This window comes from Magnolia sinica, chromosome 6 (genome assembly GCF_029962835.1).
Source record: "Magnolia sinica isolate HGM2019 chromosome 6, MsV1, whole genome shotgun sequence".
In the NCBI taxonomy this organism is placed as follows: Eukaryota; Viridiplantae; Streptophyta; class Magnoliopsida; order Magnoliales; family Magnoliaceae; genus Magnolia; species Magnolia sinica.
In genome coordinates this window covers 92,866,112-92,888,206 of record NC_080578.1, presented here as the reverse complement: position 1 = coordinate 92,888,206, position 22,095 = coordinate 92,866,112, and the positions used below count along the sequence as shown (strand labels likewise).

Sequence of the window (22,095 nt, the reverse complement as noted above, 5' to 3'; positions counted from 1 at the left end):
TCGTGTTTGGACGTTTGGATTGTGTTATATATGAACAAAAATTGCGTCAGAACCAACGGGATTTCACCAGCGATCTTGATAACATTTGTTACTATTTGGACAAGAAACTAATGTGATCGATGTTTGCAGAAAGATCATGATTACACTAGGAACATAAACCGTGGAAGCAAAAGTCTAATGAATGGAAGTTTTCTTTCTTTAGGTGGAGAGCAGATACAAGCAATACCGAGAACGGATGGTAATGGTAGTATCATCATTCGAAGCCGTGGCGGGTAGTGGGGCGGCGTCTGTGTATTCAAACCTAACATCGAAGACCATAGCGCGGCATTTCAGGTGCCTGAGAGATGGGATTTCTAGTCAGATCGAGCATACAAAGAAGGCCATAGGCGAGAAAGAGCCGGTTGCATCGAAAATAACTAGGTGCAAAACCCCTAGGCTCAAGCTACTGGAACAAACACTTAGACAACGGGATTTTCGTCGGACGGGAGTGATGGATGGCAATCCATGGAAACCTCTGAGAGGCCTACCGGAGCGGTCGGTCTCTATTCTTCGATCTTGGCTTTTTGAACATTTCCTTCACCCGTAAGTCTCTCTCTCTCTCTCTCTCTCTCTCTCTCTCTCTCTCTCTCTCATCCGATGCATGAAAACAAGAGGAGATAAACAAACACAAGGTGAACGTTTTGAATGTGCGTGGTTGTCTTTGTACGTGAAATGCCGAAAAAGCATGAGGGCAGGGTCTTGACCTTCCCTGCCAGAAACAGGTCTACCTGTGCTTCGATCCAGACCATCCAATTGAGGTTCATCTCTTTCGTGGGCCATAACCCTAGTTGCGCTTGTCAGATGATCCTATCACTGGAATGGACCACATTTAACTTGCATATCATTGATTGGATGGTTAGGATTTTGCCATTTGAGTTCGTTTTGTCTTCATCGCAGCACCACTATTTGTTGCCTGGTCAATGTCCAACTGCATGCCCCACATGCAAAGATAGTCCCATTAAGAAACTGATATGAATGGATGATTCTGAACATCAAAAAGAAAATTTCAATGTGCTAACTTTCAGCCCAACAGATCAACGGTTCGTGATCATCCTCACAGCAATGATTTTTGGGTCATATGCCTACTCAAAACAGTGCCGAGGAGATGGACGGTTGTGATCATTGGATTATCTCTAGATGTGGGCCCAGTGAGAAAACAAATGGTGGTGATCCCTCCGCGCTAAGTTTACTTTTCAAGCATTCAACAGCCGGCCGTTCAATTGTGTGGTCTGGGTTTTCTTCTGAGCGTAAAAACGCTAGATGTGTGATACCTGACTTATGATGATCCATACCGTTCATCATGTGTGCTCCTTTGTAAATGGGCCACGCCATATCTTCTCAACAGAACGATCTCAACTGTCCAATAACTTCTGTTGGATGCCCCAAAAATGGATGGTCAAACCAACAGTTCACATTCCATGGGGGCGAATTCCCACCAATGGTATGGGATATTAAGGAGGAGGCATGGCCCATCCATTGAAGGCCCCACCGGATGACAGTCTGGAGCATGGAAAGTCAGGCTTACCCTTTTTGCTCAGGGCCTATTTGGGATTCAGGGGAAGCATGAAAAAAGAAATAAAATTTCTTAAAATCTTTCTTTTTTAGAAAGGTAGTGGAAGCATACCACCTAAAATTTTGAAAAAGAAACATTGATTTACTTGTTTGTTTTTAATAAGAATCTTTTAGATATTTAGAATTTATTTTTAAATTTTTTATTTGATAAAATAAATAACTTTCTTGAAAAAAAATTCTAATAAGTCACTGACATGCTTCAACACATGGTATGTATGGGATGCTTGAAGATGGATACTGGCATATGTGACATATGTAATTAATATTCATGGACACTTGAAGTTCAATTTGTGCCTAATGGTATATGTGATGTACTTGAAGCTATGTGTCATAATACACACATTGGCACATTTGAAATATAGGCACATATAACAAGATGTAAGCACTTGTGCATATTGTCACCATTGACACATTTGATAGATTTGGAGTGATTGGAGATGGATGATATCACATGTGGTATATTGGATCATGTGGCATGCTTTATGCAAGAGAAGATGAAAAATGGTACATGTGACATATTAGAACTTGTGGGATTCAAGAGAAGATAAATGATAACACATGTGGCACATTAGCACATGTGGCCCATGTGAGACAATAACCAAAGACGGACTATGACTCGTTTGGCATATTGGCAGAAGTGGCACACATAAGGTGATTGAAGATGGATGATAGTGCATTTGAGTTGATCCCTTTAGAGAAACCTATTTTCCTTCTAGGGTTGGAATATGCATTCCTTAGGGTGGAGATGGGAAAATAAATTTGTTTATTTCTAACAAGACCAAAAAGGTGAAAATGGTGTTTTCATGGATTCTCTCTCTCTCTCTCTCTCACACACACACACACAAAAAAAGCTTGACAAAAAATAGAAAGCGAGTTTGATGGGAAACAATGTTTACTTTCATTTTCATGAATCCAATCAAGCTACTTTTGGATTAAAACATTGTTTGATGGGATCTGAATTTTCCAGAATGACTTGCAGAGAGCCCAAGTAGCATAAAGCTTTGTTTAGCCCAACCAAATGTCTCTTAAATCAACCCTGAACATTTGTAAACACCCTATCTCAATAAACCATACACCTATCTTAAATAAAAAGAGATGACTTGTGAGCTTGGAACTCGTAAGGAAAACTGTCCTACTAACTCTAAAACCCAATCCACAATTAGGCCCGTAGGCCCCTTGTGCCAATAGGATACGAAGGTAAGTTAATAATGTAAACCCTTCTTTAGGTGACTTATGTCATCTCCCACACCATTTATAATGGACAGTAGCACGTCATGGAATTCCAATAGGCACCAATGGCAACAAGCTCACCAATCAGGCTTATGTCAACAGGTAAATGCATTGAACAAGGCCCTTAAAGTCATTGTGACCAAAAATATAAAAGCCATGAATGGACACTAATTTGTCAGCCAAATCTTTACAAATCCAGGCAATTCTTATAATCTCTATCAAGAATTTTTCAGGCAATGGTAAAGGAAAACCAGGAGCTAGATGATAATTCAGTTGTTACCCCTTCTTCGGTAAAATGACCATTTCACTCCTTAAAGGGTGAAATTACCTGTTTTCCTACCTATCAAAGGAAATCCATACTGCCACGTATACTCCAACAGTTTAAATTATGTCACATGTGATGATGTACTGCTATCTAAGTTATTACAAATTACTAAACTAATTGGCCTACCTTGATAAATAGAGGCACATCTCTCTCATTTATATATACTTGATACACTTTAGACTAGATACACTAAACCCTTGCTACAATTGAGAGAGACTTGTTTAGCTCTGGGAAAGTGAGGGTAGGAGTGTGAGAGTGAGAGTAGAGTTAGAGTGTGCATCACCCATCCAAACCTTCCCATCTATCTCATACCTGCATCTAAGTTATCTCTACCATTCAAGATTGACAGAGTATGGACGAGATCCGAGATCTGTGATCATCTTCTCCTTGGAGGAATGTTATTTCTCTTTTCCTTCTCTCACATCTCCACGTACAGGGTGGCAATCAGATCATCCATTTTATTATTTTTCTATTACATTTTGCATATCTTTTCCCTCCAACATCTCTTAATTATAATTTGGATGATTCTTGATTATATACTTTATATCTTGTCAAAGTTTCAGATCCTAGTGTACCAAAAGTCAAGTTTCACTTAAACTTTTCTTTTTTATTGGTTGCCTATTATACATGTTTTTCCTTTTCAACAACTATTGTTTCATGTTTGCCTATTATATATGTTTTTCCTTTTGAGCAACTATTTTTTCATTAAGCTCACCCCGAGTTGAGATATTGCGATCTCCTTAGCAGTGATTTGAGCAAGTAATAGCTTGTTACTTGTCAATATTTCATATATTGTTGGATCATTGGTATACTGTATTTCTCTCTTCCCTTTCCTTTTGGGTTACTATCTCCTCTAAGGCCATTCTAAGTTGAGACATCACAATCTCTCTAATAATGTTTTGGGAGGGTAGTGACTTAGTAGTCCATTCCGAATTTTGTCAGTAACACATCACATATAAAAGATTTTCTGAAATTCTGAAAATTTAGAAAAAATAAATAAATAAATTCTAAATCTCATAAAGTAGAGACTATGCACAAGCAAGGATGGTTGATGGTGCCTAATTCCTTCCTTCTTCATTATCACTGAAAACCTTACCTAGAATTCATGGTTACATATCTTATCTATGGGTCATCTTAGTTGGAGAATTGAATTTTATTTGAGAAATCTTCAATTCCCAAAAACAATGCCGATCCAAAACTCAAGTGGTCCACACCCCACTGAAAAGTGGCACTACAAAACCTTTTAAGGGCCACCGTCACTTTTGTTTGTTTGTTTCTTTTTCTTTTCCTTTTCTTTTCCCAATCATCATGGTGGGAATCATCTCACCCGTTGGATAGCATAAAAGCGTCACCCTGCCCAGGGAATCTTCAATGATCGATATCCCATCCCCACTATTACTTGTTGTGTGGCCCACTTGAGTCTTGGATCGGCTTTGGGCTCACATATTTGGATGATCTGAAGCAAATGGATGACACAAACATCACGGTGGGCCCCACAGTGACTTTTGTGGCACCGAAAGTTGCAGGATTGCTGGTAAAGGTACTCCATCTAACGTCATTTTCGTTCCGGTGCAACATACGCATGCATATTGAAGTAGTCCATATATCGGCATCAATCCACACCGTCCAAATCAGGGGCCCCAGCTAGATAGGAACATTCCAACATCAGATTGATTGGACAAGACACACTCATTAATGGACATTTATTTTTGAATTCGAAGTGTTGACTTTTTTTGTAGTTTAAACGCCAATTTGGTGGAAACTGATGGGACGATCATGCCCATCAATTCCATGTGAGGTTCCGGTTATAACCAATCGATAATGGGCCCCACGTTTTGGATGGTCTGGATTGAGGTACTTTTAGGCCACATGTTTAGTAAGAATGATGGATTTGGTGTTATGTCCCTTACAAACTGCAGGTACCCCAGCGACGTGGATAAGATCATCTTGGCCCGCCAAACAGGCCTCTCCAAAAACCAGGCACGCCCTTAATCCTCATCTCAGAACATAAGATGATAGACTAAGGTGATAGTCTGCCACCGTTTCTTTTACAGCCGTGGCTTATTCGTTTTGCACTAGGGATGTACGTTAATCTGGTCTTGGCCCATTCTGCATGGAGCACACCCTGAAATCAGGCTTGATTGTTGATTTCAACCGTTGGATTTCTCATGTTAAATTTGAACGGTTGAAAATTTCATGTTAAGCTGTGCAAATGATCGTACAAGTTTGATGGTAAGGATTGTTGGATTAGTAGCATTTTTTTAACCATTCTCCATGTAGGATGGGCCGTGCGATTTGAGTGGGCCTGGATTGATGTACACCTGTAACAGATTTTAGGTGAACAGTCACCACCAGTCTTAAAAATGTTGGTGAACTATCATCGATAGTCTATTCCAGAGGAGACTCCAGTTTAATTTTTGCATCCAATAAAACAAGTATTAGCGATAAGAGTTATATACGAACCGAGTTAGCTTCTTTAACTCGCTCACTTCGGCTCAGTTCAAAATTAGGTTCAAGCTGAGTTGACTTTAGAAAAATAATAATAATTATTATTATTATTAATTAATTAATTAATTTGAAAAAATTTCAAGTCAAGTTCATGCCAGACCAAACTTAACTCAACTTGGCTCAGCTCGAAACTTAACAACTTGATTTAGTTCGAATTTATTCAACTTAGATATGATTCACTTAATATAAATATTTTGTAAATATTTATATATTTAAATAAAATAAGTTATATTATATTCTATATTAAAAACTCTAAAATTTAAACTTGAATTCAACTTGTAGGCTCGAATTAAGTTTAGCTCCAAAGATTGAGCTCAAGTTAAGTTTGAATTCAGCTCAAGCTGGCCCGAGCTACTAACTGAGCCTGGCTAAGTTAGCCGGTCAGATTTGATAACCGAGTGGAGCTAGTTTGGGCCAGGTGGCATAAGTTCGACTCAGTTCCCCTAATGTACAAATCTAAATTAACGGCATCAATGACACCACTGGCTGTTGTGAAATCACGCGGTGCAAAACGCACACTAGAGCAATATTGAAATCACATTATCATATCTCAGTTCCCCATGGACATATAATGCTCCAGCTGAAAGGATGTCAAGTGGGGTCCATGTTTGAATGATCGAAAATGTTGATATTATGGGCCTTAATTTGGTCAACCCATGCATAAAAAATCTCATAGATCAGAGTATCGTAGATATATATTGTTGAGGTCAAAATATGGACCATCCTCCACTCAATGCAGTTAACCTTCAGCAAACCCTGGTCCTGTTAAAGGGGTGAGCAAAGGAGACCCTGGCTAAGCCAAGGGACCCTCCGATGCCTAAGTTGGGTCGAGGGAATCTGGGTCTAAGTTGAATGTAGAGAGAGGGTGTAAGATGTTGCGTATATGTAGCAATGGAGTCTCATTGTATTTATATCTGACTATCGGACGGTCTGGGTCCGTTAATCTCGGCACTATTTACTCAATCAGTGAGATACTGTGATCGTGGAGATATTATCCGTAAACCGGGGATCGTGTAGTGTATCGTGCGTATCTACGGGCGAAATAATCGGTCATATCTGCTTAAGGTAGTTTCTTAGTTTAGCACGTGGAGGGTCCACGCCCAGCCTCGGCCTCGGCTCGAGACTTCTGGCTAAAGAGGTTTCTCAGCTACGAGTAACACGAGTGTAAGTGATCGAACGATTTGTCTCTAGTCGAGCAAGTGGGACGGCCTAAGGTCTCGCAAGTAAATCCCAGCATGATCTTCATACTGACTGCCTTGGCCTTGAATTACTTCGAGCCAACAACCTCCCTTGGAGCAGGAGCGCAACTATGACCAGGCTGGGAATCTTCCTTCCTATCAATAACATTTACCATTCTATATTAATTTTTACATATCTGACCGGATTAAGGTAGTGTCGCTCCTCAAAATTGAAGGGGCTCAGAAGCCCCCTACTCTCCAAGTTTGGATACGGACTCAGAGAGTAAACATACGCGAAAGATCAACAGTTTCCCTTATCACACTTTCCACGCGTGCAGTTGCAATTATGGTCTTTATGTTTGAATAGATACGTCCTCGGGGTCTTTCGTCCAGGGGTTAACCTCTAGCAGACGCGTGGCGATGGTTAGGATTTTGAATCGTCGCTGAACCTATGGCTGACCGCCACGTAGGCCATGGGAGGCGTTCGAACGATGCTTCCCCTACTCGGGCGCCGCTTCCGCTATTCAGATCTCGTCACCCAATGTCAAAAATACGCTACCTGTCAGAGTTTAAGCCAGTGGCCTACGGCCACGTGTGTTCTGAAGTCGGCTCGCGACGATTTGGCTGTGGCCATCATGCCTCGCTATTAATGCAAAGATCGTTCACAGGTTATATAAACCCTAGCCCTTCAGATACACTCCTCATTTCCACATTCTGAATTTGTGTGATTTATTGATTCCCTGAGGAGGTGATTTCCGACGAAGTCGATTCTGACCAACTTGACTTTCCCGGTGAAGCGATTCTGACCGATTAGAGGTTTCTGACGGAGTCGATTTTCGATGAACGTCCGGTGAACTTTTCCTCCCTTCCTTTAGCATTATTTCTTTTTTCCTTCGCTTCTACGAAATATCGTCTGATATGGATATGGTCCGAGAAGACTATGATGATTCTGAGCCGGCAAGCTCGGACGACAAGAGAGGGGCATCTGAAGGCCCCTTGGAAGCAGTGCCTCTCTTCCCTCAACCCCGAAGAAACAAAGAGGAGCGGCTCGGACCCATTGGGTCGGCAAGAGGAAAGCCACCTGAGCCCCCCCCCCCCCCCCGAGATTGGACTACAGGCATTGCCGAGATGCTTGCGAGCGAGCGGGCATCGGAGGTTGTCCCGAGAGGCTCCGTATTGATGGAGTCCCAAATGGAGTGAATCTGTTCGGAGTTTGAAATCCCAAACTCTGTGCAGATAAGGGCGTCAAAGCCCCTTGACACCGCCGGTGCGCCTGCTAAAGGAGAAGTCACCATTTTTTTTTGCATGCTGGAATGTGGGCTCCAACTCCTCATGCACCCTTTCGTCCGAGCCCTGACTGCTTACCTCGGACTAGCTCTCGGCCAACTTACCCCCAACGCCTGGCGGGTCTTGATCTCTTCCTTCATCATCTGGCACCAAGTTGAAAATCCAGAGCTGACACCAGAGGATTTAGTAAGCTTGTACTTGGTCAAGCATGACAGCCAAGAGCCATGCTACTACTTCGCGACCCGATGCAGCAAGGGGTCAGGGCTGGTCATGAACCTTGCATCATCTAACAAGGACTGGAAGAACAAATGATTTTGGGCTTCGGGCAAATGAGAGGCGCCGGCGGCAGAGCTTGAAAACTTGATGACTCGGGTCCCCACTCGATTCACTACACCAGGTCAAACATCGCACATACTTCTTTTCATACCTTTCTCCCTTCTGTTGTAGTTAGACTAAAGTTTTCCTTTTATTTCTGTATATTTTTCTAGAGGTTTGCCTCTCCTTACCTTGGACATGAAGAATCAGGTTGTTAAGGCCAGAGCACGCTTAGGAGATCTCCACTCCTGGTCGGATCTGATCACGGCCGCCAACCTTCATTGGTTTGGACGTTCCAAGTCCAAACCACTCCCCACTTCCTTCAGTAAGTCTTTCTTTTAACTCCTTACTTTTGGAAGGATTAAATCTCTTAACTTGGTTGCTAATTCATTATTTCGAATGCAGGCATGGCCGAGGCAGCAGGTTCCCTGAGGAGGAAGGCTGCTCCGACCGTCGACGAGATGTTGAGGGTCAATCCTCGAACAAAGACGACTGTTCGGAGGAGGCAGGCGGCCCCTCATGGTGAGGGTCCCTTGGCCCCAATTTCTATCGCTGCAGCTTCAATTTCTGTTACTGCAGCTCTAGCTACAGCACCTGTCGCGGATGACGTCACTGTTGATAATGTTGTGGCTCCCACTCTTCCCCCCACCGTTACCCCTCAGGTTGCATTAGTAACCCCCGAGCCCTGCATAGCTGTCCCATCTTCATCCGAACAGGAGGAGGCCATTCGAATAGCTGACGCCATGCTCTCCCCTCCCGAAGTCAGAAATGACCTCAGGGTTGAGGCTCAAGCCTCAGCAGGCAGTAGGACTGGGGCTGAGGAAGCGGTAGGGTTGGCTAAGGTGGGGACGATTGGAGAGAGGTTTGAGCCGGGTTATCATATGTCCTGCTTAGTCCACTAGGCTTCCAAGCACGCCCCGAAGGAGGAGATAGCGAGCCTTCTCACCAAATTGGACGAGTCTTTCATCAATGACATGGCTTTCTTCTTCTACCGGGTACTTCTGTCGACTTTTCTTGTCTTTAGTGTTTATTGCTTTCAAATACTCATTCTTTATTTTTATTCGGTCCATCCCGAGGCTTCTTTTGACTTAGGAGAGATTGAGGGAGCTTGCGAAGAAAGACGGCGAGGTAGGAGCCCTTAGGAGCGAGGTTGGGACCTTACGAGATGAGGCCGCATTCCTCCGGATGGAGCAGGCTGAACTGCATCAGTAGTTGGACGACGAAAAAGCCCGTGAGCTCCAACTGAAGGGGGTCATGAGCGATCTTGAGGCCAGATGCAGTGCGGTTGCAGCTGAACTGTCCCGAGCTAGAGCCCATGCAAACTCACTTGCCAAGGAGAACGCATGATTGGGGGAAGTGCTAGAGTGGACGAGAGCCGAGGCAGCAGAACAATAGAGTCAAGTCGTCTCCCAGGCGAAGGAGGCTCAGCGGGCTGAGGATTAGGCCTCCCTGGCCTTGGCGGTGGCTGCTGCAGTGGATGCCTTCAAGGCTTCAGAGGAAAGGGTCACCGAAGCTACCAAGTTTTACAACTATGGCTTTGACACCTACATTGATGCGGTCCAAGACTTATATCCAAACTTCAACCTTGAGCCTCTACTGCCCGAAGATGCAGAGGGAGAGAAGCCCTCTGGAGATGCATGCCTGGATCAAGCCCCTGGCTCCTAAGCTCCTTCTCCTCCAGCTCCAACTGACTAGCTTTCAATTCTTCTCTTCTTATGGCTTTTCTAAACTTAGTTTTTTTTTATGAATGATTTGCTTGATAAGATTTTTTGACCCTCTAGAGAGGGCGTGTGGATGATGATTTTTTTATATGTTAATCCGTAGCTGGCTCTTGGATGATGATTCTTCGTTGCTGAACTGATTTGTTGACAGGTCGGTTCATTTCGGGGTATTGTCAAGCCGACTCCTTAATGGGTCAGCCCATTTTAATGTCAACTCGTAGGATTTTGAACTTTGTGGTATTGTAATTTTTAGGACCTGACCCCTAGGGGATCGGTTCCTCCCACGATTAGCGAGTGACGTTTAGTAAACTTGTTGGTCGAGCGACAAATCGACATCTCTATTAGGGAGTTGGGTCGTCTATTGGCTTTTCCCTCGAACATGAGAGGATACCCTATAGAATTTTCATGGGATAACGTACTAACCCTTTCTTTAAGGGATCAGTTCGTTGAGTCGACCCCTGCTTATGAGAGACAAGTTATTTATAGTAGATAGTCCGCTCAAGTAGATACGAAGAAATGTAAATTTCATTGAGAGCATTGAAGGCTAGTCGCTCGGAGACGTACATTTATTGGGGGCCTTAGAGGCCATTTCATCAAGGATAATAAACTTTTAAGTGCTCGGCAGTCCAGGGGTGGGGGAGTTGACTGCCCTTGAGATCTTCTAAGTGGTAAGAGCCCGGTTTGGTCGATCGGACCACTCGGTAAGGCCCTTCCCAGTTAGGCACGATTGCCCCAGCCCCCAGATTTGCGGTGTTTTAGAAGACTCGGTGAAGGACTAAGTCCCCTGGACAGAATCACCTGGTCTTAACTTTAGAATTGTAGAACCTTGCCACCTGTTGATATCGAGCAGCGACCTGGAGTCTAGAGATGTCTCTGACTTCTTCAAGTAAATCTAGGTTGGCTGCGATCTGCTTGGTGTTTTAATTCTCCTGATAATTTTTGACCCAATCTATAAGGAGTCCAATCTCGACCGACACTATTGCCTCCAAACCGTAGGAAAGTGAGAATGAGATTTCCCCAATAGATGACTGAGTCGTAGTCTTGTGAGCCCAAAGGATGAATGAGAGCTCCTCGGCCCAGTTACCTTTCGCTTTCTCTAATTTTGTTTTGAGATGGTGTTTGATGACCTTATTAACTGCCTCTACCTGTCCATTTGATTGTGGGTGCCAAGGCGAAGAATACACGTTCTTGATGTCGAGCCCTTGGCACATGCTTCGAAACTTGTTGTTATCAAACTGTATACCATTATCAGACACAATGGTGCGTGGAATCCCGAACCGACTGATTATCTTTTTCCATACAAAATCGGCCACCTTCTGTTTTGTGATCTTTGCAAAGGGCTCGGCCTCGGCCCATTTGGTGAAGTAGTCGACTGCGATGATGACGAACTTGACTTGCCCTTTCCCTATGGGTAGAGGTAAAATGATGTCGATCCCTCACCGAGCGAATGGCCATGGACCGCTCATAGGAGTCATTTCTTCCGCAGGTTGTTTCGGCACAGCCACGTACCGTTGACATTTATCGCAACTTTGGACATAGTTCTTCGAGTCCTTCCTGATGGTCGGCCAAAAATATCCTTGGCAGAGTATTTTCAGAGCTAGGGCTCGACCATCAAAATGATTTCCGCAGATTCCTTCGTGAATTTTTCAAGTCACATAATCCGCTTCATCGGGTCGGAGACACCTGAGATAAGGTTATGAATGCCCTTTTTGTACAATATCCCATCTAGGACTACATACCGTGCCGCTCTGACTCTCAGGCACCTAGCTTCCAACCCATCCGAGAAAATGTCACCGAATGTGAGGTAGCTATAAATCGGGTACATCCAGCTCGGAGTATCATCTACTGGATTGATCGTTTTCTTCTCCGCCCAATCGATGCTCAGATATTCTATGAACTCCACGGGAATGGCTCGTGGGATCTTCCCTTCCGTGGCTGAGGCTAGCTTCGCTAGGGCATCGGCCCAGGAATTCTGTCCTAGGAATCTGACTGATAGTGCAGCTCCAGAATCTTTCTATCAGTTTTCTTGCTTCGGCCAAGTAAGCCACCATCCTAGTCTCCTTAACCTCGTATTTGGTAGAGATATGATTTACCACCAACTAAGAATCACATCGCACTTGGAGAGACTGGACCCCCAGACTGGCTGTCAGTCTGAGTCCAGCCAGCAGAGCCTCATATTCCGCCTCATTGTTAGAAGCCTTGAAACTAAGTCTGATCGCATACTGGATAGGTGTAGAATCGGGCTCGACCGAGACGATTCCCGCCCCGACACATTTGACATTAGATGATCCGTCCACATAGAGAATTCATCCTGGCTCTGATATTGTCTCTTGATCTGTCCCTTGATTACTTGGAAGAACAGGCAAAGGAGTCGCCTCTACTTTGGCACTGATCCCCTCTTCATCTGAGGCAATGAATTCGGCAATGAAGTCAACTACAGCTTGGCCCTTGATCGTCGTCCTTGGTCGGAACTAAATATCGAACTCCCCAAGTTCAATGGCCCACTTGGTTAGCCGACCTGACACTTTGGGTCTCTGAAGGACTTGTTTAAGAGGAGAATCAGTTAAGACAACGACGGAATGAGCCTGGAAGTACGAACGTAACCTCCAAGCTGAGACAACGAGACAGAGTCCTAAATTCTCCAGAGGTAGATATCTCGTTTCGGTTGGCACCATGGCTTTGGTTACATAGTATATGGGATGTTGCTTACCCCCTACTTCTCTAATCAGGGTCGAGCTGATAGTTGAGGCAGAAACCGTAAGATATAAGAATAGGGGCTCACCTTCCTCGAGTTTAGACAGCAGGGGCGGTGAACCTAAATACTATTTTAGCTGCTAAAAAATTTGTTCGCATTTCGACGTCTATTCTGCCTTCTTATGACCCTTCAACTGCTGAAAGAAAGGGATGCACTTATCTGTGGCTTTAGATATGAATCGCCCAATTGCTGCTACTCATCCGGTGAGGCATTGTATTTCTCTGATAGTCCGAGGCGAGCTCATATCGAGGAGGGCTTTGATCTTGTCGGGATTCGCTTCAATACCCCTCTGGCTGACTTGAAACCTGAGGAATTTACCAGAGCCAATTTCGAACACGCACTTCGTGGGATTCAGCTTCATCTGGTACTCTCGGAGGGTGGTGAAGTTTTCTCTAAGGTCCGCCAAGTGATCGGATGCCTTGATGGTTTTAACAAGCATGTCGTCGATGTAAACTTCCATAGTATGCCCGATCTGTTTGGCGAACATTTGATTCACCAGCCTTTGATACGTGGCCCCAGCGTTCTTCAGGCTAAATGGCATGACCCGGTAACAGTAGAGTCCCTTGTCAGTGACGAAGGTAGTCTTCTGCCTATCTGGGGGATGCATTGTAATCTGGTTATATCCGGAGTAAGCATCCAGGAAGGAGAGTAATTCATGCCCCGCTGTGCTGTCCACCAGCTGATCGATCAGAGGCAATGGAAAGCTATCCTTTGGAAAGGCTTTGTTCAAATCCGAGTAATCTAGACAGACCCGCCACTTTCCGTTGGCTTTCTTGACGAGGACCACGTTTGCGATCCAATCAGGATAGTGTAATTCCTCTATGAAACCGACACCAAGCAGAACAAAGACTTCATCAGCTATGGTTTCTACCGTTCGGCATTGAATGGTCTTCTTTTCTGCTTCACGGGTCTGTGATCCGAGTCCACATTTAGCCTGTGGACCATGACATCCGGAGAGATCCTGGACATGTCCTCATGTGACCATGCGAACACATCTCTGTGTTGTCGCAGGAAAGCCAGTATTCCGAACCGCTGCTCAAAATTTAATGACGTTCCGAGCTGAACGATTTTGCTTAGGTCTGCTTCGACAAGTGATACTTTCTCCAAATCCTCCACAGATGAGTCCTCTACAGGTCCTCTGGGATCTAGTATGTGGACGGTGAGTGCTTGCTTCACGGATCCTTTTTTAACTGCTATCACGTAGCATCTCCGAACTTCACGCTGGTCGCCTCGAAGGTAACTTACTCTGCCCTTGGCGGGGAATTTCATCATCAGATGATAGGTAGAGACAACTGCCCTCATTGCATTGAGAGAATGTCTGCCCATAATGACTTTATGTACCGATGACACATTGACAATGAGGAAGTTTAGAATGAGGGTGACTTGATATTGTCCTTCTCCCGGGGTCACAGGGAGGGAGATGGCTCCCTCAGAGATCACTCTTTCTCCGGCAAAGCCGTGTAGGGGGTCTTCACAGGTCTGAGGCGTGACCTTGGAATCTTCATTCTTTCGAAAGCCTCAGAGTATATTACATCTGCAGAGCTTCTGGTGTCGATCAGGATGCGGTACACCTTATGGTTAGCTATGGTCATAGTGACCACTAAGGCGGCGTCGTGCGGATGCTGGATTCTAGGCGCATTGTCTTCCGAGAAGGTCATACTGTACGAGCCGACCCGGAGTTCTTTGCTTGGCCACTCGGTCAAGTGGATGTAGTGTTCCAGATCAGACTTTCGAGAATGGACTTTTGAAGCCCTGTTCGAATCTCCTCCACCGGATGAGCCCCTGAAGATGGTGAGAATTTCAGCTGGCTCTTCTGTTGCGTTATTTGGCTGCTCTTGCTCTTCTTTTCGAGTAGTTCTCTCTTCCTTGGTATATCGGCGAAGATGACCTTTACGGATAAGGGCTTCAATCTCATCTTTGAGGTCCACACAGTCAGCTGTGTTGTGGTCGTGATCTTGATGGAAATGGCAATACTTGCATTTGTCTCGATGATCCAGGTCGGCCCTCATACAAACGGGCAAATTCAAAAGCTTGTGCCCTCTGATGTCCAATAGAATTTACTCAGTTGACATGTTGAGGGGGGTGTAGGAACAGAATTTACCCTCCGGTTTTCTACTCGAACGACGATCGTGAGGAGCGCGGTCATCTGGTCCTTTGTAGGATGGCTGAAGTTCTTCGTTCCTTCGCCTCTTCCCCTTGCCAGTCGGCTTTATTGCTTGAACATTTTTACGGGCGTTGGAGAATTCCTAGGCGTTAGTATACTTTTAAACTCTGGTGACGAGGTCAGCTAACATCTTCGGTGGATTCTTTCCAATGGAGAATGTGAACTTTCCCTCTTTCAAGCCACTGAATACGGCAGAGAGTGCCATCTTGTCATCATAGTCTTCCACCTGTAAAGTTTCATCATTGAAGCGAGCGATGTAGCCCTTCAATGACTCCTTAGGCTCTTGCTTGATGGCGAACAGGTGAGTATTCGGCTTCCGACTCTTCTTACCGCTTATGAATTGGGTAAGGAATAGTCGACTAAGTTCCACAAAGGAACCAATGGAATTGGGTTTGAGCTGATGGTACCAACTCCGAGCAGATCCTACGAGTGTGATCGAAAACCCGCTGCACATCATCGCGTCAGTTGTTGTCTGGATTTGCATCCATGAACGATAAGCCTCCACGTGCTCGAACGGGTCGCCAGACTAGAGTATTGGATGATGAGAGGTACCCCGAACCTCTGTGGTATCACCTCGTTTATGATCGCAGATGTGAAGGGAGGCTCGGTTTCTTCCATCATTGCTTGAACAGCAGCGGTAACTGATGACGGCTATTGTTTCTTTTATAGTGTCAGAATCTTGTTGCTGAGCTCTTCAAACCATGCCTCCCACAGATGTTTGTTTTCCGCCACCATCTCTTGTGTGTTTTCTACTTCGGGAGTTCTTTTTCCCATTCTCCTTTCTAGCTCGTGACGGAGATCCATCGATGGTAGGGCCGAGGTGACTGAGGCATTCGTCGGAGCCCGAGTTGCTGTATTCCGGGCTAGAACTCAGGTTTAGGTCGGGGGAGGGTTCTGAACCGAAGCTGGCGACCAAGCAGGTTGACACTGAGAGCCCTCGGGTCTCATACTCGTCGGCGCAGAATGGGCTTGCACTACCGGACTGACCGCTTCTTGAACAGGATTTTCCTGAGCAGGCTATAGTCCCTATTGCTGCTTCATCTGGTTCGCGTAGGGCTTGTATTTCACTTAGCATAGCTCGATACTTGCATGCCCGAAGGCGAGAACGATGAGACGGCCCTAGAGCCGATTCAGCATGGAGTAGCGAAGAGGAACGAGTCTGATCATTTTGCTCCAGTTCTGTAGCTACCACTTTCTTCTTTCCTCTTGCCATTATGCTTAAGAATAGGAACCTGACCTTTAGTATCAGATTCTCATAGACGGCGCCAAAAAATGTTGAGGTCAAAATCTGGACCACCCTCCACTCAATGCGTTTAACCTTCGACGAACCCTGGTCCTGCACAAGGGGTGAGCAAAGGAGACCCTGGCTAAGCCGGGGGACCCTCCGATGCCTAAGTCAGGTCAAAGGAATTTAGGTCTAAGTTAAATATAGAAAGAGAGTGTGAGATGTTGCGTACCTATAACAATGGAGTCTCGTTGTATTTATACCTGACTATCGGATGGTCTGTGTCCGTTAATCTCGACACAATTTACTCAATCAGTGAGATACTGTGATCGTGGAGATATTATCCGTAAATTGGTGATCGTGTAGTTTATCGTGCGTATCTGTGGGCGAAACAATCAGTCATGTCTGCTTAAGGTAGTTTCTTAGTTTAACGCGTGGAGCGTCCACGCCCCGCCTCGGCCTCGGCTCGGGACTTCTGGCCAAAGAGTTGAGTTTCTCAGCTATGAGTAACATAGGTGTAAGTGATCGAACGATTTGTCTCCGGTCGAGCAAGTGGGACGGCTCAAGGTCTCGCAAGTAAATCTCGGCATGATCTTCATACCGACTGCCTTGGCCTTGGATTAATCCGAGCTGACAACCTCCCTTGGAGCAGGAGCGCGACTATGACCGGGCCAGGAATCTTCCTTCCTATCAGTAGCATTTACCATTCCAGATTAACTTTTACGTATCTAACCGGATTAAGGTATTGTCACTCCTCGAAATTGAAGGGGCTCGGATCTTCCCATAACATATATCATTGACCATTTTCATGGTTAAATTTGAACCGTTGATGCATTTCTCTCTTAACAAATAGGTTTTTTGGTTGCATATCCCATTCACAGTGGGACCCATGAGACAACTGTTTGGATCATGACCTATGGCCCCACTTGTCCCACTGGAACAAACTGAGGACAGCACTGTACAACCTGTCCCAACAGGCTCGTGTTCTGGACATCTGAACCGTGAATAAGGTGGGGCACGCCTTAATAATTAAATGGCTTAGAAATCAGGCTCGCTCACTGATGCCTGATTTTTTTGGTCAGATCATGTTTGCAAGTGACCCACCTTGATCACTCGTGAGACGTGTTACACGGGTGGCTGTTCTGCATGTGTGGCTGGATCGTCTGTTACTTTGAGATTATATAGGTCACCATGAATAAAGGATCACACTAATTGGAACATCCTGTCTATTCAAACAACGACATATTAAATGGACGGTTTGGATCATTTACTAACAAAAGAAGGTCCAGGCATCACTGAGAAGAATCTGTTCAGTACGGCTCACTCTGGGTAGGGAAGCGGATTCGGCAGTGACCACTCGAATACCCAAGGTCGGGACTGGTCGGTGCTCCGTGGGTCCATCATGAGTTATGTGTTTTATCCACACCATCCATCGATTTTCTAGCTTATTTTATAATGAGAACCTAAAAATGAGACAGATCCAAATCTCAGGTGGACCACACTACGGGAAACATGGGTGGTTGAATGTCCACCTTTAAAATTTTCTTGGCCGCCAAAAAAAGCATTGGATCAAGCTGATATTTGTGTTTTCCCTTCATCCAGGTCTATGTGACCTTATGAACAGGTTGGATGGCAAATAAACATTACAGTAAGTGCTAGGAAGTTTTTAATGGTGGGCATTCAATCACCACTGTTTCTTGTAATGTGGTCCAACTGAGGTTAATTTGGATCTGGCTCATTTTTGGGCTCATGACCTAAGATGATACGGAAAAATGGATAGACCCGTGGATAAAACACATTAATCACGATGGGCCCACAGAACTGACCAGTGGCAGTGGGTCACTACCGAATCCGTGTCCCTCCGGGTGGCCTATCTCTGCAAAGAACTACTTTGATAAACTGATCAGAACCATCCGATCCGTGGGCTGGAAAAATAACAATTATGAGAAAGAAGGCTAGCTTCTGAATGCTCAGGATCCTCTGATCAATGTGAACTTTTTACCTGGTGACCCATGAAGCATGTGTTTTGATCTAATGGATGGTCCTGATCGATGATCAGACGGTCCTTGCGTCTAAAAGCAACTGGAGTGCAACTGAGATCGTATTGGCCGGTCGTACCTTGGATGGGCCCTATGCCAAACCGCGCAGATATTGGACGATCCTAGCCCTTGAAAGATTTTTTTTTTTTAAGTTAAAGAACGGACGGTCGAAGGAAATCTGGCTCACCTCTTTACATTTCAATATTCCTTTCCCCAAAAGTCTTCCATAGGATGATGGTTAGGATTATTATATTGGTACGATTATTCGAGTATGACCCATCCAAGGAAGACCCTACCTGATGACCGGTTAAGATCCGATAGACATTTGCTACGTGGCTTGATAGGCCAAAAGACATACGGTAGATCGTAAAACATCTTGTAATATGACCCATATTGACAAGTGGGTCCATAGTGTAAAACAATGAGGAGTGGCTATATATATATATATATATATATATATGGGAAATGGTTCTATGCCACTGACCTCATGGGAATTTCCCATGAGGTCGAGCTGTGTGGGCCCCACCGTGATGCGTTTCAAACATCAACATTGTTCATTTGATGGGTCCCCTTTAAATTATGGGATATCCCAAAAATCAGCCGTATACAGAACTCAGGTGGGCCATAGCATCTAAAATCATGGAAAGACATGCATAAAACATATAAAAGCACTTGGTGGGGCCCACCTAAAATGTGAATGTGTCTGAAACTTGGTTTGACCCCTCATCCAAGTGGGACACACATAATGGATGGATTGGATTTGTGAACTACATTTGGGGGGCCAACAAATGGTTATGAATGTTTTAATGGGAGGGTAACCCCTCTCAACTTTTGTACGTGGTGTGGTCCACACAAGTCATGGATTGACTTGATTTTTAAGATCGAGGCTCATTATGGAATGATGCATATGACTAATGGGGTAGATGTTCGACACGCATCACAATGGGGCCACATAGATCGACATCATGGGAAGTTCGCATGAGGTCGATCGGCCGCATGGAACCATTTCCCTGCTCACCTGTGCACCAGTTCTCATGAGAACTTACGTGAACTGTTTTAAAAACTCATCTCATGTTATATGAGTGCAAAATTTGGACTGAATGCTCGCCTATGCACCAATTCTCACGAAAACTCATGAGAACTTTTTGAGAACTCCTGTGATATAAGTGCAAGATCTGGACCGTCTACATGATGCAGTACCCCATGAAACCCCTAGAGCATAAATTTTATCTTGAACTAATACTTTGGTGGGCTATGGCAAAAGAGAGAGGCAAACTTTTTTTCATTTTTGTAGGGCTCACCAAAGTTTTAAATCAAGGTAAAAGTTAGAGCAAGTGGGTTTAATAGGGTTTTGTATTACATGGACGGTTCAGATCTTGCACTCATGTGTGTGTGTACACACCATAGAGGCAGCCTGTTTCCTACTAACCATACCACACGGAATTTATGTGCAAGCCTTCATATACACCATGAGATGAGGAGAGCATATGAGATTCTACTGCGTTGAGAAAGAGAGAGTTTTTGAAAAAAAGACTCTCCTACACTCGTGGAGAGACTCACGTGAAAGCCTTCCGCATGAAGATCATGCGTAAGTATTCTGTGTGAAGCCTACTATGATGTTTGTGATAAATCCAACCCATCCATCCATTTTTTGAAATCATTCTAGGACCTGCGACCAAAAATCAAGAGGATCTAAAACTTAAAACGGCCACATGAGAGGAAACAACGAGGATTTAGTGACCACTGTTGAAACATTCATATGGCTACAAAAGCTTTTTATCGGTTTAAGTTCGTGGTGTTTTCATTTCATCTCAATGAAAATGACCTTATAAACGGTTTGGATGGAATATAAACATCAGGGTGGAGCCCAGGAAGGTTTCAACGGTAAGCATTCCTTTCCCCAATGTTTCATCCCGTATGGCCCACTTGAGTTTTCCATCATTCCCATTTTTTGTATAATGTCTTAAAAAGATACCTAAAAATGAATGAATTGATTAGATTTCATACAAACGTTACAGTAAGCCCCACACAGACATTTGCACGGGACCTTCATGGTAAAAGCTTTAGCGGGAAATCCGCATCCCCTGAATTGGGAAACGGAATGGCTACTCCCTGCCACCGGCCAATGTCAGGTGGTCGGTGCTATGTGGGCCCAACCATGATGTATGTGTTTCATCTATGCCGTCTAACTATTTTTCTAGATTATTTTATGGTATGAGACCAAAAATGGGGTATATCCCAATCTCAAGGGGACCACGTTACATGAAATGTCAAATAAACGGAGTGGAGCCTAGAATGATTTTAATGGTGGATATCCAATCAGTATTGGTTTCCTGTGCTGTGGTCCATCTAAGATTTTTATTCCTCTCATTTTTTAGTTCAAGCCCTAAAATGAGCTTTAAAAATGGATGAACACATACATCGTGGTGGGGCCCACAGAGCAACGACCACCAGCCGTCGGGCCAGTGGCAGGGGAGTAGCCAATCTGTGTCACATTCGGACGCGGATTAGATACTGACAATGACTGAAGTCACTACGCTCTATGGCCCCCACCATGATGTATGTGTTGTATCCATACCGTCCATCCATTTGGAGAGATCATTTTATGGCATGAAACAAAGAATGAGGTAGATCTAAAGCTCAGGTGGACCCCACCACAGAAAACAGTGGGGGTAGTGACACTCGCCGTTGAAACATTTATAGGGGCCCATCATGATGTATTTTTGACATCCAAACTGTTCATAAGTTAACATAGAGACAGAGGAAGTGAAAACACAAATATAAGCTTGATCGGAAACTTCAATGGCCCCTATAGACGGTTTGGATTATAAACTCCACGTTGTCCCAAAAAACAAATCTATTGTTGGTGTTTCATCCTTACTGTTTGTTCTTGTCTTCCTCACCCTAATTGCATATACAGATGATTATTTGCCCATGGTCGACCATTCAGAATCTCACCTGATGGATGGACGGATTGGATTTCATATATACAACATGATGGCACTAAATTTCCAGGATGTTTTATAAGGATCGGATTTCATATGGGTTACAGAGGATTCGGCTCGAACCGCCCTCACCGCAAAGACACCTGAATTCTAATGAAAATACGGTACTTCAGGTGTTGTTTGCTCGAATACATTACGGTTCTTCGAGGTTTTAGCTTTGGATCTCGGAATCTTTAAATGTACGGCTCTCGTGGATGTTATTGTCCCCACTGTTTTCTATGGTGGGATCCACTTGACCTTTGGATCCGCCTCATTATTTGTCTCATTTCATAAAATAATCTCTTCAAATAGATGGACGGTGTTGATACCACGTATACATTATGGTAGGGACCACACAACTTAGTGATGTCACTTCAGCACCCAATTTCGTTATTGTGGGCCATATGGGATGAAACATTGAGGAAATGAATGCTTACCGTTGAAACTTTCCTAGGCTCCACCCTGATGTTTATATTTCATCCAAACCGTTTGTAAGGCCATTTTCACTAAGATGAAATAAAAACACCACAAACTTAAACCGATACAAAACTTTTGTAGCCATATGAATGTTTCAACAGTGGTCCCTAAATCCTCGTTGTTTCCTCTCATGTGGCCGATTTAAGTTTTGGATCCTCTTCATTTTTGGTCGCAGGTCCTAGAATGATTTCGAAAAACGGATGGACGGGTTGGATTTATCACAAACATTATAGTAGGCCCCACACAGAATGTTTGTGCAGGATCTTCATGCGGAAG

The 22,095-nt window shown here is 44.4% G+C and overlaps 1 pseudogene; it reads left to right on the top strand.

The window, feature by feature from the left end:
• Nucleotides 1–22,095, top strand: part of LOC131249092 (homeobox protein BEL1 homolog) — a 31,966-nt pseudogene that overhangs the window by 3,575 nt on the left and 6,296 nt on the right.